This window comes from Erythrolamprus reginae, chromosome 2 (assembly GCF_031021105.1).
Source record: "Erythrolamprus reginae isolate rEryReg1 chromosome 2, rEryReg1.hap1, whole genome shotgun sequence".
Classification (NCBI taxonomy): domain Eukaryota; kingdom Metazoa; phylum Chordata; class Lepidosauria; order Squamata; family Dipsadidae; genus Erythrolamprus; species Erythrolamprus reginae.
The window spans coordinates 17,907,800-17,931,188 of record NC_091951.1 but is presented as its reverse complement, the minus strand read 5'-3'; the positions used below and the strand labels follow the sequence as shown (position 1 = coordinate 17,931,188).

General features: G+C 43.8%; 1 pseudogene; it reads right to left on the bottom strand.

The window, feature by feature from the left end:
- Nucleotides 1–490: 490 nt before the first annotated feature.
- LOC139159213 (zinc finger protein 91-like) lies at nt 491–22,581 on the bottom strand (annotated as a pseudogene).
- Between the last annotated feature and the right edge of the window lie 808 nt (nt 22,582–23,389).

The window sequence follows — 23,389 nt, the reverse complement described above, 5'->3', positions numbered from 1 at the left end:
TCGGAGGAGGAGGACAGCGAAGAGGAGGGGGCTGAGCAGTCAGACGGGGGAGGGGACAGTCAGGAATGGGACAGGGAAGAACAGCATGAGAGCCCCGGGGGGGGGGGGGGGGTTTCTCCCCAGCCAGTAGCTTGGAATCATTAGGTGATGATGCACAAGCTGTTATTGACACGCGACAGAGACGGTCAGAGCAAAGAAAGCAGCAGTTAAAGAAATATTAACAACATTGAATGAGAAACAGCTGGGCTGGGGTGTGGTCCTCATCAGCAGGGTTTAAAAGGCAGGCAAGCCCTTGAAGCCATGTGGAGTGTTATCAGTTGGAGTTGCGGTGACCTGCTTTGATTCTCGGCGTCTCTGATCTTGGCTTGTGGCCTAGCAGTCTGGAAGACTCGTGGGAGGCGTATGTTTGCTATCTACAGCTTCGTCTTGGCAGCAAGAATCTGGTATTGCTTCATGGATTATTGCCTTCGTGTATATATTTGAAGTTCCAACGTTTTTCCTGTTTGTAAGGACATCTTCTGTTACCTGTGTTTTCCTTGAATTATATAAACTGCCTTTGCCTTTTACCGGTGTGTCTGGCTTCTCTTTTTGGGTTGGTCTTGGCTTCCGGAGTGACCCAGATAGAACAGCATGTATATACTTAACCTCTTTTTGCAATCTCTCTAGTAAGTTACTAATATAGGTATATACTTAACCTCTTTTTGCAATCTCTCTAGTAAGTTACTAATGCAGCTTTTGGAGAAAAATATTCTCACACTCCCAGCATTATACCCTTTTGCCTCATTGTGTACTCTCTGAAGTTCTTTTGCTTCAGTAGGAAAAACATTTTCACTCACACCAAATAATTGTAGGATTTCCCTTTTGTCGCTGTGTGAAGTTCCTGGTAAACATTAAGATGTGTTGAAAAAAGGCGCTCCCAACGTTGTTCACAGCGGACGAGATTTCTCTCTCCTATGGATTTTCTGGTGCCTTTTTAGGTTTGATTTACTATGAAAAGGTTTCTCACACTCTGCGCACTTGTGAGGCTACTCTGCTGCGTCATTTTGAGTGTGCCTGCAAAGTGTTGAAAGACGGGCAAAACATTTCCCGCACTCCAGACATTTATACGGTTTATTCTCCGGTGTGGATTTGCTGATGCTTCACTAGATAATCTTTCCGTGAAAAACATTTATCACATTGTGAGCATTTGTAAGGTTTCTCTCCTGTGTGGATTCGGCTGTGATTTCTAAGGCCAGATGACTGAGTAAATGCTCTCCCACAGTCTAAACATTTGTATTTTTTTTCCCCTGTGTGAATTTTTATATGATATTGAAGGGCTGATTTCCAACTAAAAAATCTCCCACAGTCCATGCATTGATAGGGCTTCTCCCCTGTGTGGGTTTTTTGATGACTCCGAAGGCCTCCCTTTTGAGCAAAATATTTTCCACATTCTAGGCAGCTGTAGGGCTTCTCTCCTGTGTGGACCCTCTGATGCCTTCCAAGGCATACTTTTTCTGAAAAGCATTTCCCACACTCCCCACATTTGAATGGCTTCTCTCCCGTGTGGATTCTCTCGTGCTTCTTAACGTCTCTTTGTGTAGCAAAAGTTTTCCCACATTCCCCGCATTCATGGGGTTTTTCTCCTTTGTGCCACCTCTGGTGTCTCCGAAGGTGAGAAGAAACCAAAAATCTTCTTTCACATTCTGTGCATTCATAGGGTCTCTCTCCAGTGTGAGTTCTCTGATGTACCACAAGATGTGATTTCAGGGTAAAACATTTCCCACATTCGAGGCACTTTTCGTTTTTCTCCCCTGTGTGTGTTTTCAAATGTTTCTTCAGATCTGAACTCTGGGTGAAACATTTTCCACACTCAAAGCATTTGTAAGGTTTGATTCCTGCATGAATCTTCTCATGGAGACAAAGACTTGATTTCTGACAAAATCTTTTCCCACATTCCCAACACTTGTACGGTTTCTCCCCTGTGTGAATTCTCTCGTGGCTTCTGAGAGTGGCTTTTTCACGGAAATAATTCCCACATTCCAGACATTGATAGGGTTTATCTCCAGTGTGGATTTTCTGATGGTAAAGAAGGCTTGACTTGTAACTAAAGCATGAATGACATTCTTCACACTCATAGGCTTTTAGTGTTGGGGGCTTCCTGAGTTCTTTGGGGTTTTTCCCACAGAAGGATTTCTCGGCCTCCAAACCTTGACTGGATTCACTTCCCACATGGTCCTTCCTGTGGGCCAAAAGGAGGGACTTGCGAGCAAAGGATTTCCCACACTCTGAGCATTCATGGGTTCTTCCATGGTTTTTCGGAGGGCTGCTTGTGTCTGACGGGGGATCCAGGAGTTTCCCAGGTTCCATCCCTTCTGGCAATGGCTGCCTTATGTTGATTTTCTATTCAGTTGATAGTTGGCTTACAGGTAAATAATTGGTTACAATCTTTTATCCCCTGTTAGAATGAGAAAGAAGTGAAGATTTTTATTTTCTTTTGAGACAAAGAATCATGAAATCTTAGCCTTGGAAGGGACCTTGAGGGTCTTCCAATCTGACCCTCTTCCCAGGTTAGGGTGCTCAGTACACCTGAGTCCAAGTGAGGAAGTCCCTATATTTGTAAGAGAGATATCCTCAACTTATGACCAGGCTTGGGACTGGAATCTCGTTCCTTAAGTGAAGCAGTGTCAATTCTGAAACGGATCGTGCCTGCCACAGCCATCTTCCGTTTCTCTAGTTGCCACACAGCTCACGGAGAGGCGAGAAGAATGGAATGCGATCTAGCCAAAACAACCTGCTATCTCGTGGGAACCAAGGTCATTCTCAACAGGGGCCGGCAGGAGAATGGAACTTGTTGCCAGGAGATGCAAGAACATCTAATTGGGCAATGTGACCTGTGACCTTAGGGGAGGGGGATGTCTAACGTTTAATTATGCTGAATGCATGGGAAACAGTGGCCGGTTAGGTCCCACAGAGTTGGCCTTCTCCGCATCTCGTCGACTAAACAATGTCGTCTGGCGGGACCCAAGGGAAGAGCCTTCTCTGTGGCGGCCCTGACCCTCTGGAACCAGCTCCCCCTAGAGATTAGGACTGCCTCCACCCTCCTTGCCTTTCGTAAGCTCCTTAAAACCTACCTCTGCTGTCAGGCATGGGGAAACTGAGACATTCCCCCTTGCCTAAGTAGCTGTATGTATGATATGTTTGTGTGTATGCTTTTTTATATACAGTGTTCCCCCAATTTTCGCCGGGGATGCGTTCCGAGACCGCCCGCGAAAGTCGAATTTCCGCGAAGTAGAGATGCGGAAGTCAATACACTATTTTTGGCTATGAACAGTATCCCAAGCCTTCCCTTAACACTTTAAACCCCTAAATTACAATTTCCCATTCCCTTAGCAACCATTTAGATTATTACTCACCATGTTTATTTATTAAAGTTTATTTTAAAAAATGTTTTTTAAAGGCAGACGAAAGTCTGACAATGACATATGACATCATCAGGTGGGAAAAACCGTGAAGTATTTTTTAATTAATATTTTTGAAAAACCGTGGTATAGACGTTCCACGAAGTTCGAACCCGTGAAAATCGAGGGAACACTGTACTTGGGTTTTTAGACTTTTTAATGTAAAATTGTTATTTTAAACTTTAATGTTATATTTGTTACTGTATATTGTTTTTATCATTGCTGTGAGCTGCCCCGAGTCTGCGGAGAGGGGCGGCATACAAATCTAATAAATAATAATAATAATAATAATAATAATAATAATAATAATAATAACAACAACAACAATGAAAGAGCAAGCTGGTAAGAGCTTGGAACTTTGTTAGCACCTGGTTAGGGCTGGAAAAAAACTTATTCGGAGTAAGTTAGAACAATGAAAAAAACCCTGCAAGGTCTTAGAGCTTGGAAAACATTCTTTGCAGAAAGAAACAATGAAAGAACCTGCAAGGTAAGAGCTGGGAAGATTGTTAGCAGACAATTAATGTATCCCCTTCTCTGACCATTATGAGTTATGTGTGGTTGTGATTGTATAGTATTGATTGTTTTTTAAGATAGCGGGTTTTTAGTGATAGTTTTAACTATTAGATTTGGGTTTTATGGCAAAGATTTTTTTTATTTTTTTCTCTCCAATCACAGTACAATAAAAATTATAACAAAAACATCAAATTGTTTTACAATAAATCAATTTCAGGAAGTTATAGAATACAATGCTACCACCTTTACTTTTGACATCTGAATAAAAATAGCTGCCAAATTTTTTAATGCTATAGAAATATACTACTGGCTAAGACCCCATTTAAGCTGTTCCGAATTCTAGTATCTCACATAGAATAGGCTGAAATGTTTCAAATCTCTCCTAATCGCTTCCATATCAATTTTCATATATAATCAATACCCTTTACAAATAGTTAACGCCTATTAATAAAATACCCTTAAAAAAATTTGAAAAATTCTTACAGTAGCGTAGTCAAAGGGGAAAAAATAAACCCAATAATATCACCAAATATTGCCTAATTAATCCAATTACCAACCTAATTACTAATTGCTTTATATAAAAAATTAAAAATGAAAAGGTTGCTGTTGTGAGCCGCCCCGAGTCTTCGGAGAGGGGCGGTATACAAGTCTAATAAATTATTATTATTATTATTAATTATTATTATTAATTAGGGCTGGAAAAAAAAGCTACATTCAGCATATAAGAGGCACCCAAATTATCACCCTCTTTAGGGGAGGAAATAGTTGCATCTTATACTCTGAAAAATACGGTAAATAAAGACATCACATAAGCAAAAGAAAAGGTAAAAGAGTTCAGACTAATGTAAACATCCTATTTCTGATTCTTACCCCTTTTCCCAGCGTTTTCTTATTTTTGCACATATGAGGTCCATCCCACCATGACTTCTTGATCCTGGCTTCCTTGTGACACCTTGTGTATATTTTTTAAAAATAAAGTTAAAATGGGGCATGGCAGAAAACCATTCTTTGACAAAGCGACTAAAATTCTGTGGACATAGCATACGTGGACTTCAGTAAGCCATGTCGTTTGGCGGGACCCAGGAGAAGAGCCTTCTCTGTGGCGGCCCCGACCCTCTGGAACCAGCTCCCCCCGGAGATCAGAACTGCCCCCACCCTCCTTGCCTTTCGTAAAGTTCTTAAGACCCATCTCTGCCGTCAGGCATGGGGGAACTGAGACATCTCCCCCGGGCCTATACAGTTTATACATGGTATGTTTGTGTGTATGCTTGCTTTTAATAATGGGTTTTTTAGTGTTTTTTAAATTATTAGATTTGTTCTTACATTGTCTTTGTTATTGTTGTGAGCCGCCCCGAGTCTACAGAGGGAGGCGGCATACAAATCTAAATAATAATAATAATAATAATAATAATAATAATAATAATAATAATGTGACAAAGTAGACTACAACCTAGTTCTTGGCAAGATAAACAAAAAGTGGGATAACATCACCAATTGATGGATTTGTAACTGGCTGCCCAACTGCATTCTAAATAATAATAATAATAATAATAATAATAATAATTATTATTATTATTATTATTATTATTTATTGGATTTGTATGCCGCCCCCTCCAGCTAACAACAATGATAAAAACAGCATGTAACAATCCAATAATAAAACAACTAAAAACCCTTATTATAAAACCAAACATACACACAAACATACCATGCATAACTTGTAATGGCCTAGGCTAGGGGGAAGGAATATCTCAACTCCCCCATGCCTGGTGGTATAAGTGAGTATTGAGTAGTTTATGAAAGACAAGGAGGGTGGGGGCAGTTCTAATCTCTGGTGGGGGGGGAAGTTGGATTGGCAGCCAATGCAAGCCACGGAGTGTTGAAGAAACTTGGGCGAATCTTGGAAGCGTTCCGCACAATCTGAAGTTTCCGAACGCTCTTCAAAGGAGTCCTCAATTGCACTACATTAAGCGCCCACCCAGCATCTTCGGAGCAGCCTCTTTTTAGAGGTTGCAAGGCCACAAAGATTCTAGTTAGGCTTTTCATAAATTTATTTACAATTATTCTGGCCATCCGCTTGTTCTAGCAGCTCCTTCCAAAACTTCCTTTGTGCTTGGAAAAAATCCACCCACATCACAGGCTCTTCTTGGGCAAAACAAGGAAAATGTAAAATTCTTCAACATTGTACCCATCTTTTTTAAAGCAGAAGCAAGAAAAGATTAGCATAAAAACAAAAGGTTTTTGCAGGCAGAGCTCAAAGAAAGAGAATCTCTTTTGTGGGTTGTGAAAACAGGAGCTCAATTCTACTCATTTAAACTCTTTTTCTTTCCCCAAAAGCCTCCGCTCCCCATTGCAAAGAGGTCCAAACCAAGACTTAACCAAGATTGAAAGCTACTTTGAATAGGCTTTTCGATAAAATTTTACACTTATGATTTAATGCATGTTTTACCCTGTTTCCAAGCAAGGTTTCGCAAAGCATCTCCAAAGCTTCTTCATTAACTGGCCCCTCCTCCCACATAAGGCAAACCCAGATTGCTTACCTGGGACTTTGTCTGCTTAATGACCCATGAAATTGCTTTAATAGCCTGACATCAACACCTGGAGAGATCCTGGAAAAGATAATCAAGCGAAGGATCTGCAAACCAATGCAAAAACAAAGACAAAACAAGCAGAGCTATTATTAGAAGCCAACAATGGGATGGTCAAAAACAGACATCATGGCAGAGAAATATTATTGCATCCATTGACCAAGTGACTGAATTAATGGAAGAGGGAAATTCTGTGGACACAAAATACTTGGATTTGGGGAAGGCATGTGACAACCTAGGCCCCAAAATACTTCTTTGCAGGAAAGAAACATAGAAACATAGAAGATTGACGGCAGAAAAAGACCTCATGGTCCATCTAGTCTGCCCTTATACTATTTTCTGTATTTTATCTTAGGATGGATATATGTTTATCCCAGGCATGTTTAAATTCAGTTACTGTGGATTTACCAACCACGTCTGCTGGAAGTTTGTTCCAAGGATCTACTACTCTTTCAGTAGAATAATATTTTCTCACGTTGCTTTTGATCTTTCCCCCAACTAACCTCAGATTGTGTCCCCTTGTTCTTGTGTTCACTTTCCTATTGAAAACACTTCCCTCCTGGAAGCCAAAGAGGGACCAAATTTATTTATTTAATTTATTTAATTGGATATATATGCAGAAATGCAGAGTTATGAGTAGATAAACTCAAAGGACAGTGAGGGAGATCAGATGGGGAAGAGCATTTCCTGTTCTTTTTGGAGGCTGCAAGGCCATAAGAATTCCAGGCTTCCTGGGCCCCAGAGCAACCTTGGATAGGCATTTTGGGAAATATTCACACTTATGAAAGTGAACCTTCCGGCCATCAGCTTGTTCTGTTTCCTGCTTTACAAGACGAGCATCAAAAAAGTTCCTTAGAATTTGTGCTCTGTAAAACACCCACCAAGAAGCAGCTGCCACTTCACAGCCCCTTCAGGGAAGAACAAAGAAAATGCTGATTTTTACTGATTCTACACAGCCTTTAAAATCGAAAGCAAAAAAACCCTCAGCAAAAAAGCAAAGGATTTCATTGTTCACCTTTTATACTGAGAAGAAAGAAAGAGGAAATTCTTGCACCTTAAGACGAGAGGAGCTCAATTCAATCTGAGCTTCTTTTTCCTCCCAATCCCCCTCCCTCTTGCACTGAGCTTAGTCTCCACAACGTTTTAAAAGCTCCATCATTCCATCTGCAGTTGCGGGATATGCATGCTCAGAGACCTCTTGCTCTGACGGACCACAGAGGGACCTTCTCAAAGCCATTTCCCCAAAGCTCCTTCCCGGATCCACCCAGAGCCCCCCCCCTCCCCCCGGGAGCCTTGGCCGGATGAGGAGTGTTTATGCATATGTTCTGGGAATGCCCGATAGTGCAGGAATTTTGGCAAAAAGTGAAAGAGGATATCAATGGAATGTTAAATATACAATGGACAATCACTAAGGAAATGGCAGTACTAGTAAAAAGCAATGCGATGGGAGAATTTAGAGAAATAAAAAAAGCAGCAATAGAAAGCGCTCAGGCAGTAATAGTTTTGGGTTGGAAGGATGAGACAAAATGGACAATGCAAAATTGGTATAGGTTCATGGTGGACTATATTCAATTTGAAATTATGGAAAAAAGGATAAATTCGGATAATGAAACTGAGTTGGGACAGCTGATGGGACGGTGGGACAAGGTAAGACGATATATGACGAGCGGAATCCGAGACCAAGCTACAAGGAATAAATTGGAATCACTCTATAATATGTAAACCGATATATTGCTCTTGGGTTAAGTGGACTATACAAGAAACATCCCCGATTTGGTGGTGCGGAATGTGTGTGTGTCGGGGTGAGGGGCACAAATTCACTATGCACTGTTTTATGTTGTGTGATATAAAAATTGTTAAAAAATCAATAAAAATATTTAATTAAAAAAAAGAAAAAAATAAGAAAGAGGAAATTCTTGCACCTTAAGACAAGAGGACCTCAATTAAATCAGCTTCTTTTTCCTCCCAAACCCTCCCCTCCCTCTTGCAATGAGCTTAGTCTCCACAAACGTTTTAAAAGTTCCATTTTTCCATCTGCACATGCTGGATATGCATGCTCAGAGGCCTCTTGCTCTGACGGACAGCAGAGAGACCTTCTGAAAGCCATCTCCCCAAAGCTCCTTCCCGGATCCATCCGGAGCCCCCCGGGGAGCCTTGGTCGGGCGAGGAGGGGGCAGATCAAGCCTGGGGACGGAGCTCCCTTTGTCTCCCTGGAGGGAAGGGAGGGATCCGCTCCCTGCAGGCCACGGCAGAGCGGGATCTTCCCGAGGAAGATCCTGCAAGCCGAAGAGGGGGATCCGCAGCTCCCATCTTGCTGGCTGGGAGAAGATCTCCGGGCTGGAGGGAGAGCAGCCTTACCTGACACGAGAGGAACCTAGGAGCCTCCCCCGAGGGATCGAGCGTCGATCCTCACCGAGCGAAGCGGGACACGCGGAGGGAAGCGGAGATCCAGCCAGTGGGAGGGAGGGGAAGGGGGAGGGGCTTCCGGTCTCCTTTGGGGACCCACCCCGCCTTGAAGCCCCGCCCTTTAGGCTCCTCCCCTCCTCTCTCATATCCCTATTAGGACCACGTGCTCCGAAACCTCTTGGGATCCGTGTCGAGGGTTCCTCTAACCATGGGCAGAATGTCCCTCTCTGGACGTTGGAAGCGGGGCTGCCCCTCCTGCTCGTCTACTTGTGTAGGAGCTGCCTCGTTTCAGTTTAGGAACTCCCTTCAAAATGCCAGGAAATGGCAGCAATATCTACAGTCTACTTTTGTTCCACCTGCTCAAACACTTGACGTTTCCTCCTAACTGGATCCTGAATCTTTGATTTCCCTCCCAGGGACTCAGAATCTAGATATGTTCATGGCCCCTGGTGAAGAGGCTACATGATGCTCCCCCCCCCATCTTGAGAATTTAAATTGGGTGGGGGGTCTCTTAAGTCCATGAGCCTGGGTGGGTTTTCTGCAGAGTCTCTGAACCTTTGGGTGGATCCTTTCCAAATCCCCAGAGCCCCCAGGAGAGCCGAAAGGGGAGAGTTTGGGGGAGCAGCCCAGATCTCACGCTTGTTCCCATAGGGACAATACAAGGAGGGCAGCCGAGCAGGGAAAGAGGCCTGGAAACACTGCGAGTCCTCTGCAGAGTAGGATTTCTAACATCTATTTATTGACATCCCGCCTTTATTACCTTGGGACTCGAGGCAGTGAAGATTTCCAACAGGTCTCCCTCCTATTTTCCTCCCAACAACCCTGTGAGGTGGGTCAGGCTGAGAGAATGAGGGGCTCCAGGTCACCCATCTGGCTTTGATGGCCAAGGAGGGCCTGGACTGTCATAACGGTCATGCCCAACTGTCATAACGGTCGTCTCCACTAACTGTCATAACAAGGGGGATCGCGAACGAGAGAAAGAGGGAGATTCCTGCACATTTGCGGCTGAAGGGCGGGGAATCCCCCTTTCTAGCCCCGTTTCATTTATTGGACCTACGCTCCAGAATCAAGACGGCAGCTTCTTCTCCCCATTTGGAGTTCGGTCCCTTTTCAAGGCAGCCCCCACAGCCCCATAGATCCCTTCCCATCTTCTCCTCCAGAGAGAGAGAGAGACAGAGATGGAGGGAGGGAGAGAGGGGGGAACAGACAGAGAGAGGGACGCAAAGAGAGAGAGAGAGACAGATGGATGGAGGGAGAGTGAAAGAGGGAGGTGGGGGAGGGAGAGACTTGGAATGAGGTTCAGACGACAGAATTATCCGAAGAAAGGGGCAGAAACCGGAGGAGAAACGGCCAAACTTGATTCCGGGATCTTCCTTCGGGTCTCTCTTGCCAGAAAAAGGAGGATCCCGACCGAGGGAAAGAGGGAGCTGGGGCTGAAGGGCGGGAAATCCGAAAGAGCCGCTCCGTCCAGACGTTCTGAGCAAGGGAGACGCGTGTTTCAGGGAAGGGTCTCCCGTTTTTCTCCCGTGAAGCGAAGGTGCGCCTTTCCCGAGAGAGCCGAGCGGAGAATTCCCGGGGAATTGGGGGCGGGAGGGGGGGCTGCGAGAGGAACTGGTTGGACTGGGAGGGGAATTTTCCGGAGGGGCGGGGCTGTCAGCGATCCGACGTGATTGGGGGAGGGACACTCACACCCAAGAGATTTCTCTCTCTCTGTCTGTTGTTGTTATTATTATTATTAATTATTATTATTGATTGATTTGTCCAATACACAATGAGGGTTTTAGTGAGTATACACATAGTAAAATACATGATGAAGGTTATAGAGGATATACTGATAGTAAAATATATCTAAGTAGAAGAGAAGATATAGGAATAGAACATATCAATGAAAGAATAGAGGAAGAGATATAGCAATAGAAGAAAGGTATAGGAGATATAGGAGAGCAATAGGACAGGGGACGGAAGGCACTCTAGTGCAGTGATTTTCAACCTTTTTTGAGCCGCGGCACATTTTTTACATTTACAAAATCCTGGGGCACACCACCAACCAAAATGACACAAAATGACACCCTAAGACACTCTCCTCTCTTTTTCCACCCCTGTCTCCTCCCCACCCTTGTGTGTGTGTGTGTGTGTATACACACTCTTGAAACATTTCCAAAAACAGGTGAGGGCTGGGGTTTTTTTCTCTCTTATTCTTTGGGTGCTTTTTATCATATGCTTTAAATCAAGAGTCACTTCTCTCTCTCTTTTGTTTCTCTCTCTTTCCTCTCATTCTCTCTCTCAATCATTTTCTCATTTCTCTTTTTTCCTCCCCTTTTTGCTCATTTCTCTCTCTCTCTCTCTCTCCCTTCCTCTCCTTTTCTCTCTCTTGCTTTCTTTCTCTCTCTTTCTCTCTCTCTTGCCTTCTTTCTCTTTCTCTCTTTTCTTTCTCTCTCTTGCTTTCTCTCTCTCTCTCACTCTCTTTCTCTCTCTCTTTCTTTCTTTCTCTCTCTTTCTCTCTTTCTTTCCCTCTCTCTTTCTCACTCTCACTCTCTCAGCAAAAAGTTGCGAGATCAGAACCTGAGCTTCCTTCTTCGCGGCACACCTGACCATGTCTCGCGGCACACTAGTGTGCCACGGCACACTGGTTGAAAAACACTGCTCTAGTGCACTTGTACTCGCCCCTTACTGACCTCTTAGGAATGTGGATAGGTCAACCGTGGATAATCTAAGGGTAAAGTATTGGGGGTTTGGGGATGACACTATGGAGTCCAGTAATGAGTTCCACATTTCGACAACTCGGTTACTGAAATCATATTTCTTACAGTCAAGTTTGGAGCGGTTAATATTAAGTTTAAATCTGTTGTGTGCTCTTGTGTTGTTGTGGTTGAAGCTGAAGTAGTTGCCGACAGACAGGACGTTGCAGCATATGATCTTGTGGGCAATACTTAGATCTTGTTTAAGGCATCTTAATTCTAGGCTTTCTGGGCCCAGGATTGAATGTCTAGTCTCGTAGGGTATTCTGTTTCGAGTGGAGGAGCGAAGGGCTCGTCTGGTGAATTATCATTGGACTTTGAAGTATCTTTGTGTGTGCAGGTGCCCGAGGACTCCCCGTTCAGCCCCCTCAGAGACCCCCAACTCCTGGCAAGCTCTGGGGCTGTGCCTCCTCGTTTCTCCCCCCCCCCCGCAGCCCCCATGCACGCCTGATCGGTGGGGAGGGCCAAAGGAAGTCCACCCTCTCCACCGGGGCTGCCATGAATCCCCCTTGAGCTGCAGCCCCCCAAAAAGACTGAACAGACCCCCCCCCCCACTTTCCCCGCTTCTCTCTCTGCACAGAACTCTCTCCTCTAGGGGGTGAAAGACAAGGGAGACTTTTCCCGGACACTGATGACGCTCCAGAATGGAGCATTTTCATTGGTCGCTGCGCTTTCCTGGCTGCCCTCAATTCTGAAATTCAAGGAGCCCCTCCCACCCTTCAATCAAGCGTCCTGGGGGTTGAAGCGGCCTCTCTCCTGTGTGGGGTCTGGAGGGGGGGGGCTCCTTCGCTCTGGGCTCTTGGGGGGGAAGGTTTCATCCTTCCTGGAGCTGCTGCTCGGATGAGAACGTGTGTATTTAACCAGGGCAGCAAATGCAGTAAAAAACGGGGTTGCAGGCAGGGGTTTCCAGCCTTTCAGTCACTCTACCAGCAACCCCCCACCCAACTTCTAAAAAAGGCTCATGGTTATATACCGCTTCATAGTGCTCTTACATCCCTCTCTACCTGGTTTGCAGAATCATATTTTACCCAACAGTCTGTGTCCTCACTTTACCCACCTGGCAAAGATGGAAGGCTGAGTCAACCTTGAGCGGGTGGTGAGCTTTGAACTGCTAAACTACAGATAGCAGTTAGCTGTGGTAGCCTCCAGTGCTGCACTCTAACCACTGTGCCACCCCAGCTCTAATGGACATGAGAGCGAGGAATATGAACTCTGGGGGGGGGGGGGAAATTATCTTGTCTTCATTTCTTTGCATTAAAACAAATAATTAAACAGCTTTGCTCCTGATTAACTGATTAACAGTGTTGGAGGGGACCTTGTAGGTCATCTAGTCCACCCCCCCCCAAAAGCAGGAGTCCCTACCCCATTTGCGACAAATGGCTGTCCAATTTCCTCCTGAAAATCTCAAGTGTTGGAGCTCTCACAAACCTCCGAAGGCAAAAGCTGTTCCATCAGTCGATTGTTCTCACTGTCAGAAATGTTCTCCTTATTTCCAGGTTGAATCTCTCCTTGGTCCATTATTTCCACCCATTAGACCTTGTCTGGCTTTCTGGTGCCTTGGAAAACAGCCTGATCCCCCTCCTCTCTGTGGCAGCCCCTCAAGTATTGGACCACTGCTATCATGTCTCCCCTGGTCCTTCACTGCCCTAGACTCCCCGTGGCTTTTTTGGCTGTAACTGCACACTGCTAGCGCATGTTTAGCTGGTGGTCTACTAAGACTCCAAGATCCCTCCCGCAGTCGCTGCTATTGAATCTGATTTCACCCAGTTTATATTTATATTTTTGGTTTGGTAGGACTTTTCTCTGCATTGAATTTCTGCCTGTCGGTCTGTCTCTATCTGGGAGGAGGGGGGAGAGTGGGGAGGGGGCTGCCTGAGACAAAGATTTAAACTGCTTTTGTTCTTCTCTGCAGGGGCAGTGTTCCCTCTAATTTTTTTGGGGGGTGGGCGGAAAAGTATAGTGTCTGAGCGGCAGTCCCTTCGGGACTGGGCAGCATAGAAATAATAAATAAATAAATAAATAAACAAACAAACAAATAAACAAACAAATAAAAAACCCACCCTGTTTTGCCTCAGAGAATTTCAAAATAAAATACTGTACTGTGTGTCTATAACAGTGAGCTCATAATAGGGCAACTCTATCAATATCAAAATGCCACTTAAATAGTTGAGCTAGTTTCAAACTAGATTTGGATTTTCTTTCTCTCTTCCTTACTCCCATTCTTTTACTTTCTCTTTTCCTTCCTCTCTTTTTTCTATCTGTTTCTCTCTCTTCCTCTCTTCCTCTCTCTCTCCTTCCCTCTCACTCTTTCCCTCTCGGCTTCTGGGCAGGTTTGGAAAACTCTGAGTTGATGGTGATTTTTAAGTGAGCCATGGCTCACTGCTCAGCTTAGAGGGAACTATGTGCAGGGGGGTGGGAGAAGGGGAGTTAGGGGATGCAGAGTCCTGGGGAGGCAAACACTAGCAACTTACCAGTTAGAAAAACACTAGCCAGGATATTAGAAAGAAGAGTAGCTCGCTTATAACAAAAAACACATAGAGGGCACATGAAACTGGGACACTTTGTAAGATACCTGTAACATGGGGTGACATGAAGCTATTTAGCATAGCAACCCTAAAGGTTTTAGGGCGTGTGTGAAAAGGACCCCCCCACCTCCTGCCTACAACAGGGTCCTTTCAGCAGCCTCAGGAAGGCTCCACACCCCTTTGCACCCTCATTCAGCACCACATGACTGTGATGGATATCCATCCTTCCATCTTCCACCACTCAGTCAGAACTGGGGAAGCTTCTGGGATGAGAAGGGAAACGTTTTCATGGGAAAAAAGCCAAGGAAGTCCATTTTCCTTTTGGAAAAGTATTTTAGAGACAACCATGACCTGGAGGATGGTGGCTCTCCATAGAGACCGCTGCCTCCACTTTGTCCTTTCAAAATCTCAGTAGACCCTGCCTGGACTCAAAAGACCTTAAGGGGGCATCTAGTCCACCCCTCTAGGCACAAAGGGAAAGGGAGATTTAAGTTGAGAATCATGGGAGGGGGGCAGAAAAGGAAGTCCACACTGCCCTCCAGTCCTGACATGAAGCAGCCCCTGAACAGCTCCCCGAAGCTGCAGCCCCCCCCCCAAGACTGAAAATCTTCCTCTCTCTGGTTCTATTGGAGGGTGAGTTGTCCTTCCACACTCTTCCTTTATTGGGGGGTGCTGGAGCCCCTCCGTTAGAGACGCTCTTGGGGGGCTACAGACTACAAGCCCTACATGGCATCGGACCAGAATACCTCCGAGACTGCCTCCTGCTGCACGAATCCCAGCGGCCGATTAGGTCCCACAGAGTTGGCCTTCTCCGGGTTCTGTCGACCAAACAATGTTGGCTGGCGGGACCCATGGGAAGAGCCTTCTCTGTGGCGGCCCCGGCCCTCTGGAATCAACTCCTTCCAGAGATTCAAATAGCCCCCACCCTCCTCGCCTTCTGTAAAATGCTGAAGACCCACTTTTGTCACCAAGCGTGGAGATAATTACCATCTTTCCCCCTTTTTTATTATGTTTTTGGCCTTACTATATGATAGATTAGGTTGAATGTGTATGACTGCATAGTTAGGGGTTTTATTATGTTATTAATGCCTTCTTAAATGAATTTAACTTTTTATTATTAGATTTGTAATGTATTGTATTACTGTTACGCTGTGAGCTGCCCCGAGTCTTCGGAGAGGGGCGGCATACAAATCTAATAAACTATAACTATAACAACAGGGAGTCTATTTGGGGTTGGGAGAGCCCAGGATTATGGGTTTGGTATCCTTATTGTTGTTCTGCCTGACCGGGCTCAGGCGATAATTAACGGTCCAGGAAAGAAGGTCAGACACACAACGTGCATTGTTAATCAGCAAACTTGTATTAAACAGAAAAGAAAAGGCTAAAGAAAACTGTCCTTATTTTCAGGAGTTCGAGGGGAAAATTCAGCTAGATACAAAGTTCATGAAAAAGCAAACAAATACAAAATTCACGTAGCAGAGACGTTCCAGGAGTTCTCTGAATTTTCGAAGCACGAGAGCAGCAGCTAGTCCAAAAGTTTTCAACTCCCACTTGCCTGACAATGCTGGGTTGAAATCCAAAGGCACAGAGCAGAGACTTCAAAGCAGGAACCACAAAGCCACACAAACCACACAGATAAACATCCACAGTTTGCCTCTGCCTCTGTTCTCTTTTATAACTGTAGCCCTCATTATGGGAACCACACCCAGCCCTCATTCTGTGGACCACACCCAAACACAGGTGACACCAGAATCACCGTTGATAATCTCTTAATTGAGCCCTGCATTGCATTGCTCTCCGGCTACGCATATTAATTATCTGTTCGGCATCCGAATCCAGAGAAGAGAGGCTATCCGACGGGCTGCCTGCCAAGTCCCTTGGACTATCTGCCAGTTCCTTTGAGCTGTCTGCCAACTCCTCTGAACCATCTGTTACATCCTCTGAGCTGTCTGCCACGTTTTCCTGGCTGTCAGCCATGCTTTCGCAATCACTCTGTGACTCATCTCTCACAGATGTGGGAGCAGCAGACGGCCCAAGGCCAAACACAACAATTGTGAACCCCCTCCCAAGATCCCCCCCAAAGGAAGAGGGATAGAGAAGCATGGAGATGACTTTCCTTGCAGTCCAGAGAGTTCCTGGGGGGGTCTCTTCCCTTCTCTCATATTTCCTGCCATGGGGGGGGGCAAAGAGACCCCTACCTGTGCTCTGTGTTAGCAAAAACTTCAGAAGAGAAGGATTTAGGGGTAGTGATTTCTGACAGTCTCAAAATGGTTGAGCAGTGCGGTCAGGCGGTAGAGAAGGCAAGTAGGATGCTTGGCTGCATAGCTAGAGGTATAACAAGCAGGAAGAGGGAGATTGTGATCCCGCTGTATAGAGCGCTGGTGAGACCACATTTGGAATACTGTGTTCAGTTCTGGAGACCTCACCTACAAAAAGATATTGACAAAATTGAACGGGTCCAAAGACGGGCTACAAGAATGGTAGAAGGTCTTAAGCATCAAACTTATCAAGAAAGACTTAATGAACTCAATCTGTATAGTCTGGGGGACAGAAGGGAAAGGGGGGACATAATTGAAACATTTAAATATGTTAAAAGATTAAATAAGGTTCAGGAGGGAAGTGTTTTTAATAGGAAAGTGAACACAAAAACAAGGGGGCACAATCTGAGGTTAGTTGGGGGAAAGATCAAAAACATGAGAAAATATTATTTTACTGAGAGTAGTAGATGCTTGGAACAAACCTCCAGCAGACGTGATTGGTATATCTACAGTAACTGAATTTAAACATGCCTGGGATACACATATATCCATCCTAAGATAAAATACAGGAAATAGTATAAGGGCAGACTAGACGGACCATGAGGTCTTTTTCTGCTGTCAATCTTCTATGTTTCTACTGGTATTCAAGATTTCTTCCAGAGTGTTAGACAGACTGCTGGACCAGTTGAGCATCTGCCTGCTTTTCCACTCTGGGAAGATGGAAGAGGTCCCTTAGGAAGTGCCTCCCCTACCCCTCAGACCCCCGACCAGACCATCTCCTGAAAAAGTCCCTCGTGATTATTTTGAACATTACTTATACAGTATTAAGGATTATAGAAACATAGAAGTCTGACGGCAGAAAAAGACCTCATGGTCCATCCAGTCTGCCCCTATACTATTTTCTGTATTTTATCTTAGGATGGATATATGTTTATCCCAGGCATGTTTAAATTCAGTTACTGTGGATTTATCTACCACGTCTGCTGGAAGTTTGTTCCAAGGATCTACTCCTCTTTCAGTGAAATAATATTTTCTCATGTTGCTTTTGATCTTTCCCCCAACTAACTTCAGATTGTGTCCCCTTGTTCTTGTGTTCACTTTCCTATTAAAAACACTTCCCTCCTGGACCTTACTTAACCCTTTGACATATTTAAATGTTTCGATCATCTCCCCACTTTTCCTTCTGTCCTCCAGACCAGTGATTTTCAACCTTTTTTGAGCCATGGCACATTTTTTACATTTACAAAACCCTGGGGCACATTTGGGTGGGGGGGGGGGGGGGGCTAAAAAAAGTTTGGACAAATTTTTTTCTCTCTTCCTCCCTTTCGCTCTATTTCTCTCTCCCTCCCTCTTTCTGTCCCTTCTTTTTTCTCTCTCTCTCCATCCCTCTTTCTTTCTCCCTTCCTTCCTTCCTCTTTCTCCTTCCCTCCCTGTCTTTCTCTCTCCCACCTTCCCTCCCTCTCTTTCTCTCTCTCTTTCTTTTTTTCTCTCTCTCTTGCTCTCTCTCTTGCTTTCTTTCTCTCTTGTTTTCTTTTTCTCTTTCTTTTTCTCTCTCTCTTTTCTTTTTCTCTTTCTTTCTCTCTCTCTCTTTCTTTTTCTCTCTCTTGCTTTCTTTCTCTCTGTTTTCTTTCTCTGTTGCTTTCTTTCTCTCTCTCTCTCTTTCTTTCTCTCTCGTTTTCTTTCTCTCTCTGAGCTTCGCGGCACACCTGACCATGTCTCACGGCACACTAGTGTGCCACGGCACACTGGTTGAAAAACACTGGTTTAAAGTGTTAAGGGATGGCTTGTGATACTGTTCATTGCCAAAAATGGTGTATTTACTTCCGCATCTTTACTTTGCGGAAATTCGACTTTCGTGGGCAGTCTCGGAACGCATCCCGTGCAAAAATCGAGGGAACACTGTATATGAATTAATTATCTTACAAAAGTTTTAATATATGAAAAATTTAAAAAACAAACAAACATTTCTCTCTCTCTCTTTTTTTATACTCTGTATTGATCTTACAAATTTTAATGTTCTCTTTTCTGTATTAGAAAGACTTCTATTTTGAGAGGGGCAATTGTAGCCCCTGTATATGTTCAATGTTTGTTTATTTTGTTTGTCTTTTTATGAAAAATTAATAAAAATATTTTTTTTAAAAAAAGGGAGCAAAATATTCTCCACCCTCCTTGCCTTTCGTAAGCTTCTTAAATCCCACCTGTGCCGCCAGGCATGGGGGAACTGAGATCCTCTTTCCCCCTAGGCCTTTACAATTTTATGCATGGTATGTATGTATGTATGTTTGGTTTTACAATAAGGGGTTTTAACTGTTTTAATATTGGATTGTCATATGCTGTTTTACTACTGTTGTTAGCCGCCCCGAGTCTACGGAGAGGGGCGGCATACAAATCCAATCCAATCAATCAAATCAAATCAATTCTCATGCTCCCAACATTTACACTCATTTGCCTCATTGTGTACACTCTGGGGTTCTTTTGCTTCAGTAGGAAAAACATTTTCACTCACAAGATAACTGTAGGATTTCCCTTTCGTCACTGAGTGAAGTTCCTGGTAAACATTAAGATGTGTTGAAAAAAAGGGCTCCCAACCTTCACAGTTGAAGTTGTTTATTTATTTATTGGATTTATATGCCGCCCCACTCCAAAAACTCGGGGCAGGTCACAGTAATCATAAACAGTGTACTAAAAGCGAATTAAAACCCCTTAATATAAAAAACCAAACATACATACAAACATACCATGTATACAATTGTAAAGGCCTAGTGGGAAAAGGAATCTTAATTCCCCCATGCCTGGCGACAGAGGTGGGTTTTGAGTAGCTTACGAAAGGCAAGGAGGGTGGGGGCAATTCTAATCTCTGGGGGGAGTTGGTTCCAGAGGGCCGGGGCCGCCACAGAGAAGGCTCTTCCCCTGGGTCCCGCCAAGCGGCATTGTTTAGTTGACGGGACCCGGAGAAGACCCACTCTGTGGGACCTAACTGGTCGCTGGGATTTATGCCGGATTCACCTGGGGCGGAACAACTTAATCGGTTTATCTCTGCAATGGACTTTTTGATACTTTTTTCAGCTTTGATTTACTATGAAAAGGTTTCTCACAGTCTGGTTTTTCTCCAGTGTGGATTCGCTGATGCATTGCTAGAGAATTTTTCTGGGAAAAACATTCATTACACTCTGAGCATTTGTGAGGTTTCTCTCTTGTGTGGATTCGGCTGTGACGTCTAAGGCGAGATAAAAGAGCAAATGCTTTCCCACACTCTAAACATTTGTAGTTTTTTTCCCCCGTGTGAATTTTTATATGATTGCGAAGGTTTGATTTCTGACTATAAAATCTTCCACATTCAATGCATTGATAGGGCTTCTCCCCTGTGTGGGTTTTGTGATGTTCCCAAAGGTTTTGCTGGTACCCAAAGCATTTTCCACATTCTGTGCAGCTGTGTAGCTTCTCTCCTGTGTGGACCCTCTGATGCCTTCCAAGGGCTGATTTTTGGGAAAAGCATTTCTCACACTCCCCACATTTGAATGGCTTCTCTCCCGTGTGGATTCTCTTGTGATTCCTAACATCTCTTTGTGCAACAAACCTTTTCCCACACTCCTCACATTCATAGGGTTTTTCTCCTTTGTGCCACTTCTGGTGGCTCCGAAGATCAGAAGAATCCAAAAATCTTCTCTCACATTCTGTGCATTCGTAGGGTCTCGATCCAGTGTGAATTCTCTGATGTCGCTCAAGGTTTGATTTGTGGGTAAAACATTTCCCACATTCGAGGCATTTTTCATTTTTCTCCCCTGTGTGTATTTTCCAATGAATCCGAAGATGGGAACTCCGGGCAAAACATTTTCCACACTCAAAGCATTTGTAAGGTTTTATTCCTGAATGAATCTTCTCATGGATCACAAGACTTGACTTCTGAGAAAAGCTCTTCCCACATTCCCAACACTTGTAAGGTTTCTCCCCCGTGTGGATTCTCTCGTGGCTTCTGAGAGTGGCCTTTTCACGGAAAAAATTCCCACATTCCAGACATTGATAAGGTTTCTCTCCAGTGTGGATTTTCTGATGTGTGAGAAGTCCTGACTTTTGACTAAAGCGTAAGTCACATTCCTCACACTTATAGGCTTTTAGTGTTGGGGGCTTCCTGAGATCTTTGGAGTTTTTCCCAGAGAAGGATTTCTCACATTCCAAACCTTGACTGGATCCACTTCCCACATGGTCCTTCCTGTGGGTCAAAAGGAGGGACCTGCGAGCAAAGGATTTCCCACACTCTGAGCATTCATGGGTTCTTCCATGGTTTTTCGGAGGGCTGCTAATATCTGATGGGGGATCCAAGAGTTTCTCAGGCTCCATCCCCTCTGGTGGTGGCTGCCTTGCGTTGATTTTCTGTTATCTGTTGATAGATGGTTTGCAGGTAAATCTTTGGTTACAATCTTTTATCCCCTGTTAGAAGGAGAAGGAAGTGAAGAATTATATTTCCTTTTGAGACACAGTATCATGAAATCTTAGCCTTGAGGGTCTTCCAGTCTGACCCTCTTCCCAGGGTAGGGTGCTCAGTACACTTGGGACCAAGTGATGAAGTCCCTAAATTTATAAGAGAGATGATTATAATAATAATAATATTATTAATATTATTAATATTATTATTAATAATAACAATAATAATTTATTAGATTTGTATGCCGCCCCTCTCCGAAGACTGGGGGCGGCTCACAACAACAAATACAGTAATGATGATACAAATCCAGTTTATAAAAAAGTAGAATTAAAACCCCTTAATATTAAAAACAATCAATACGACACAGTCATACCATTCTCAAGTGCTATAGTCAGAAGAGAGGGAGCAATTAATCCCTCCATGCCTGGCGGCATAGGTATGTCTTTAACATTTTGCAGAATACGGGGAGGGTGGGGGCAATTTGAATCTCCGGGGGGGGGGAGTTGGTTCCAGAGGGCCGGGGCCGCCACAGAGAAGGCTCTTCCCTTGGGTCCCGCTAGCCGACATTGTTTAGTCGACGGGACCCGGAGAAGGCCAACTCTGTGGGATCTAATTGGCCGCTGGGATTCGTACGGCAGAAGACGGTCCCGCAGGTATTCTGGTCCGGTGCCATATAGGGCTTTATAGAAACATAGAAGACTGACGGCAGAAAAAGACCTCATGGTCCATCTAGTCTGCCCTTATACTATTTTTTGTATTTTATCTTAGGATGAATCTATGTTTATCCCAGGCATGTTTAAATTCAGTTACTGTGGATTTACCAAGCACGTCTGCTGGAAGTTTGTTCCAAGGATCTACTACTCTTTCAGTAAAATAATACAGTATTTTGTCATGTTGCTTTTGATCTTTCCCCCAACTAACTTCAGACTGTGCCCCCTTGTTCTTGTGTTCACTTTCCTATTAAAAGCACTCCCCTCCAGAATGTTATTTAACCCTTTAACATATTTAAATGTTTTGATCATGTCCCCCCTTTTTGGTGAGCGCTGGTGAGACCACATTTGGAATATTGTGTTCAGTTCTGGAGACCTCACCTACAAAAAGATATTGATAAAATTGAACGGGTGACAAAAGACGGGCTACAAAAATGGTGGAAGGTCTTAAGCATAAAACGTATCAGGAAAGACTTCATGAACTCAATCTGTATAGTCTGGAGGACAGAAGGAAAAGGGGCGGCATACAAAATAAACAAAATGTGGGATAGAATCACCACCTGATGGATTCGTAACTGGCTGCCCAACAGCATTCAATGTATAGTCTTCAATGGAACTACATTATGCCCTCACACAGCACCTTGGGAGCATAACCCAATTTTTCTGCATTGCTCATTTGTCAAATAAAGATTTTAAAAATGGATGCTTGCTCTGCAAACCAAGATTTAACCAAGATTTGTCTACTCACCTTCAAAGTTACAACGAAGAGGTCTCTGGCTCAAGGCCAGGTATGACCTCATTAATGACCGATTTGTTTTGTCCTTAATCAATTGGCTCTTTGTGCAGGAAGCAGCTTCTCCATCCAGGCCACGATTTCCAAATTCTCTGGAACGGAGTCCTGGCCAAAGGTTGGTGGATCCCAATCCAGGAACGTCTCTTTCTCCTCTGGGAAGATCACGGCCACATCCTCACTGATCTCCTGCAAAGAGAAATGAAAAAGGCTCAGATGCAGACAATGACATTGAACATGATTTTTAAATGACTTGGAAGAGGGAGGAAGAAATAGGATGACTGGGTGAAGATACAAAATAATGAAGTGGGTGAAGATACAAAATAATGAAGATTGAACTGTAATTCAAAAATATCTTAAACATTTGGAAAAATGTATAAATTCTAAAACTATTATTTCTCTATGTAAGATATACAAGATTTTAACATAGATCAGATCGCGTTCTTGTTCCCATGGAGACAACACGATACAAGAGGGAAACCAGGCAGTCATAATTCAAAGATATATATATATATATGAATTGAAAGATATATATATATATGAAAGCTTGAGCTCTGGTTTCCAGTCCTGCTTCGTCATGAAAGGTAGGTGGGAGACCTTGGGCCAGTCACTCTCTCAGCATAAGAGGGGTGTTGTGGGGCAAATAAGGAAAGGGAGATGTAAAGGATATGTTCACTCTCTTTTGAGTTCTTGCAAAAATAACAAAGGCGGATAAATACAAATAGAAATAAATCATTTCTCCATTCTGCAGTGGCTTGACTGCCTGGTTTCCCTCTTGTATCGTGTGTGTGTGTGTGTGTGTGTGTGTGTGTGTGTATATATATATATATATATATATATATATATATATATATATATATATATATATATATACATACACACACACACACACACACAAACATAACATAACGCACAAACATGCATTGTTAAGGAATCATAATTCCTTTTAAAAAAAATATGTTTATTGAATATATACATTAAAACAGTACAGAAAAACAAAA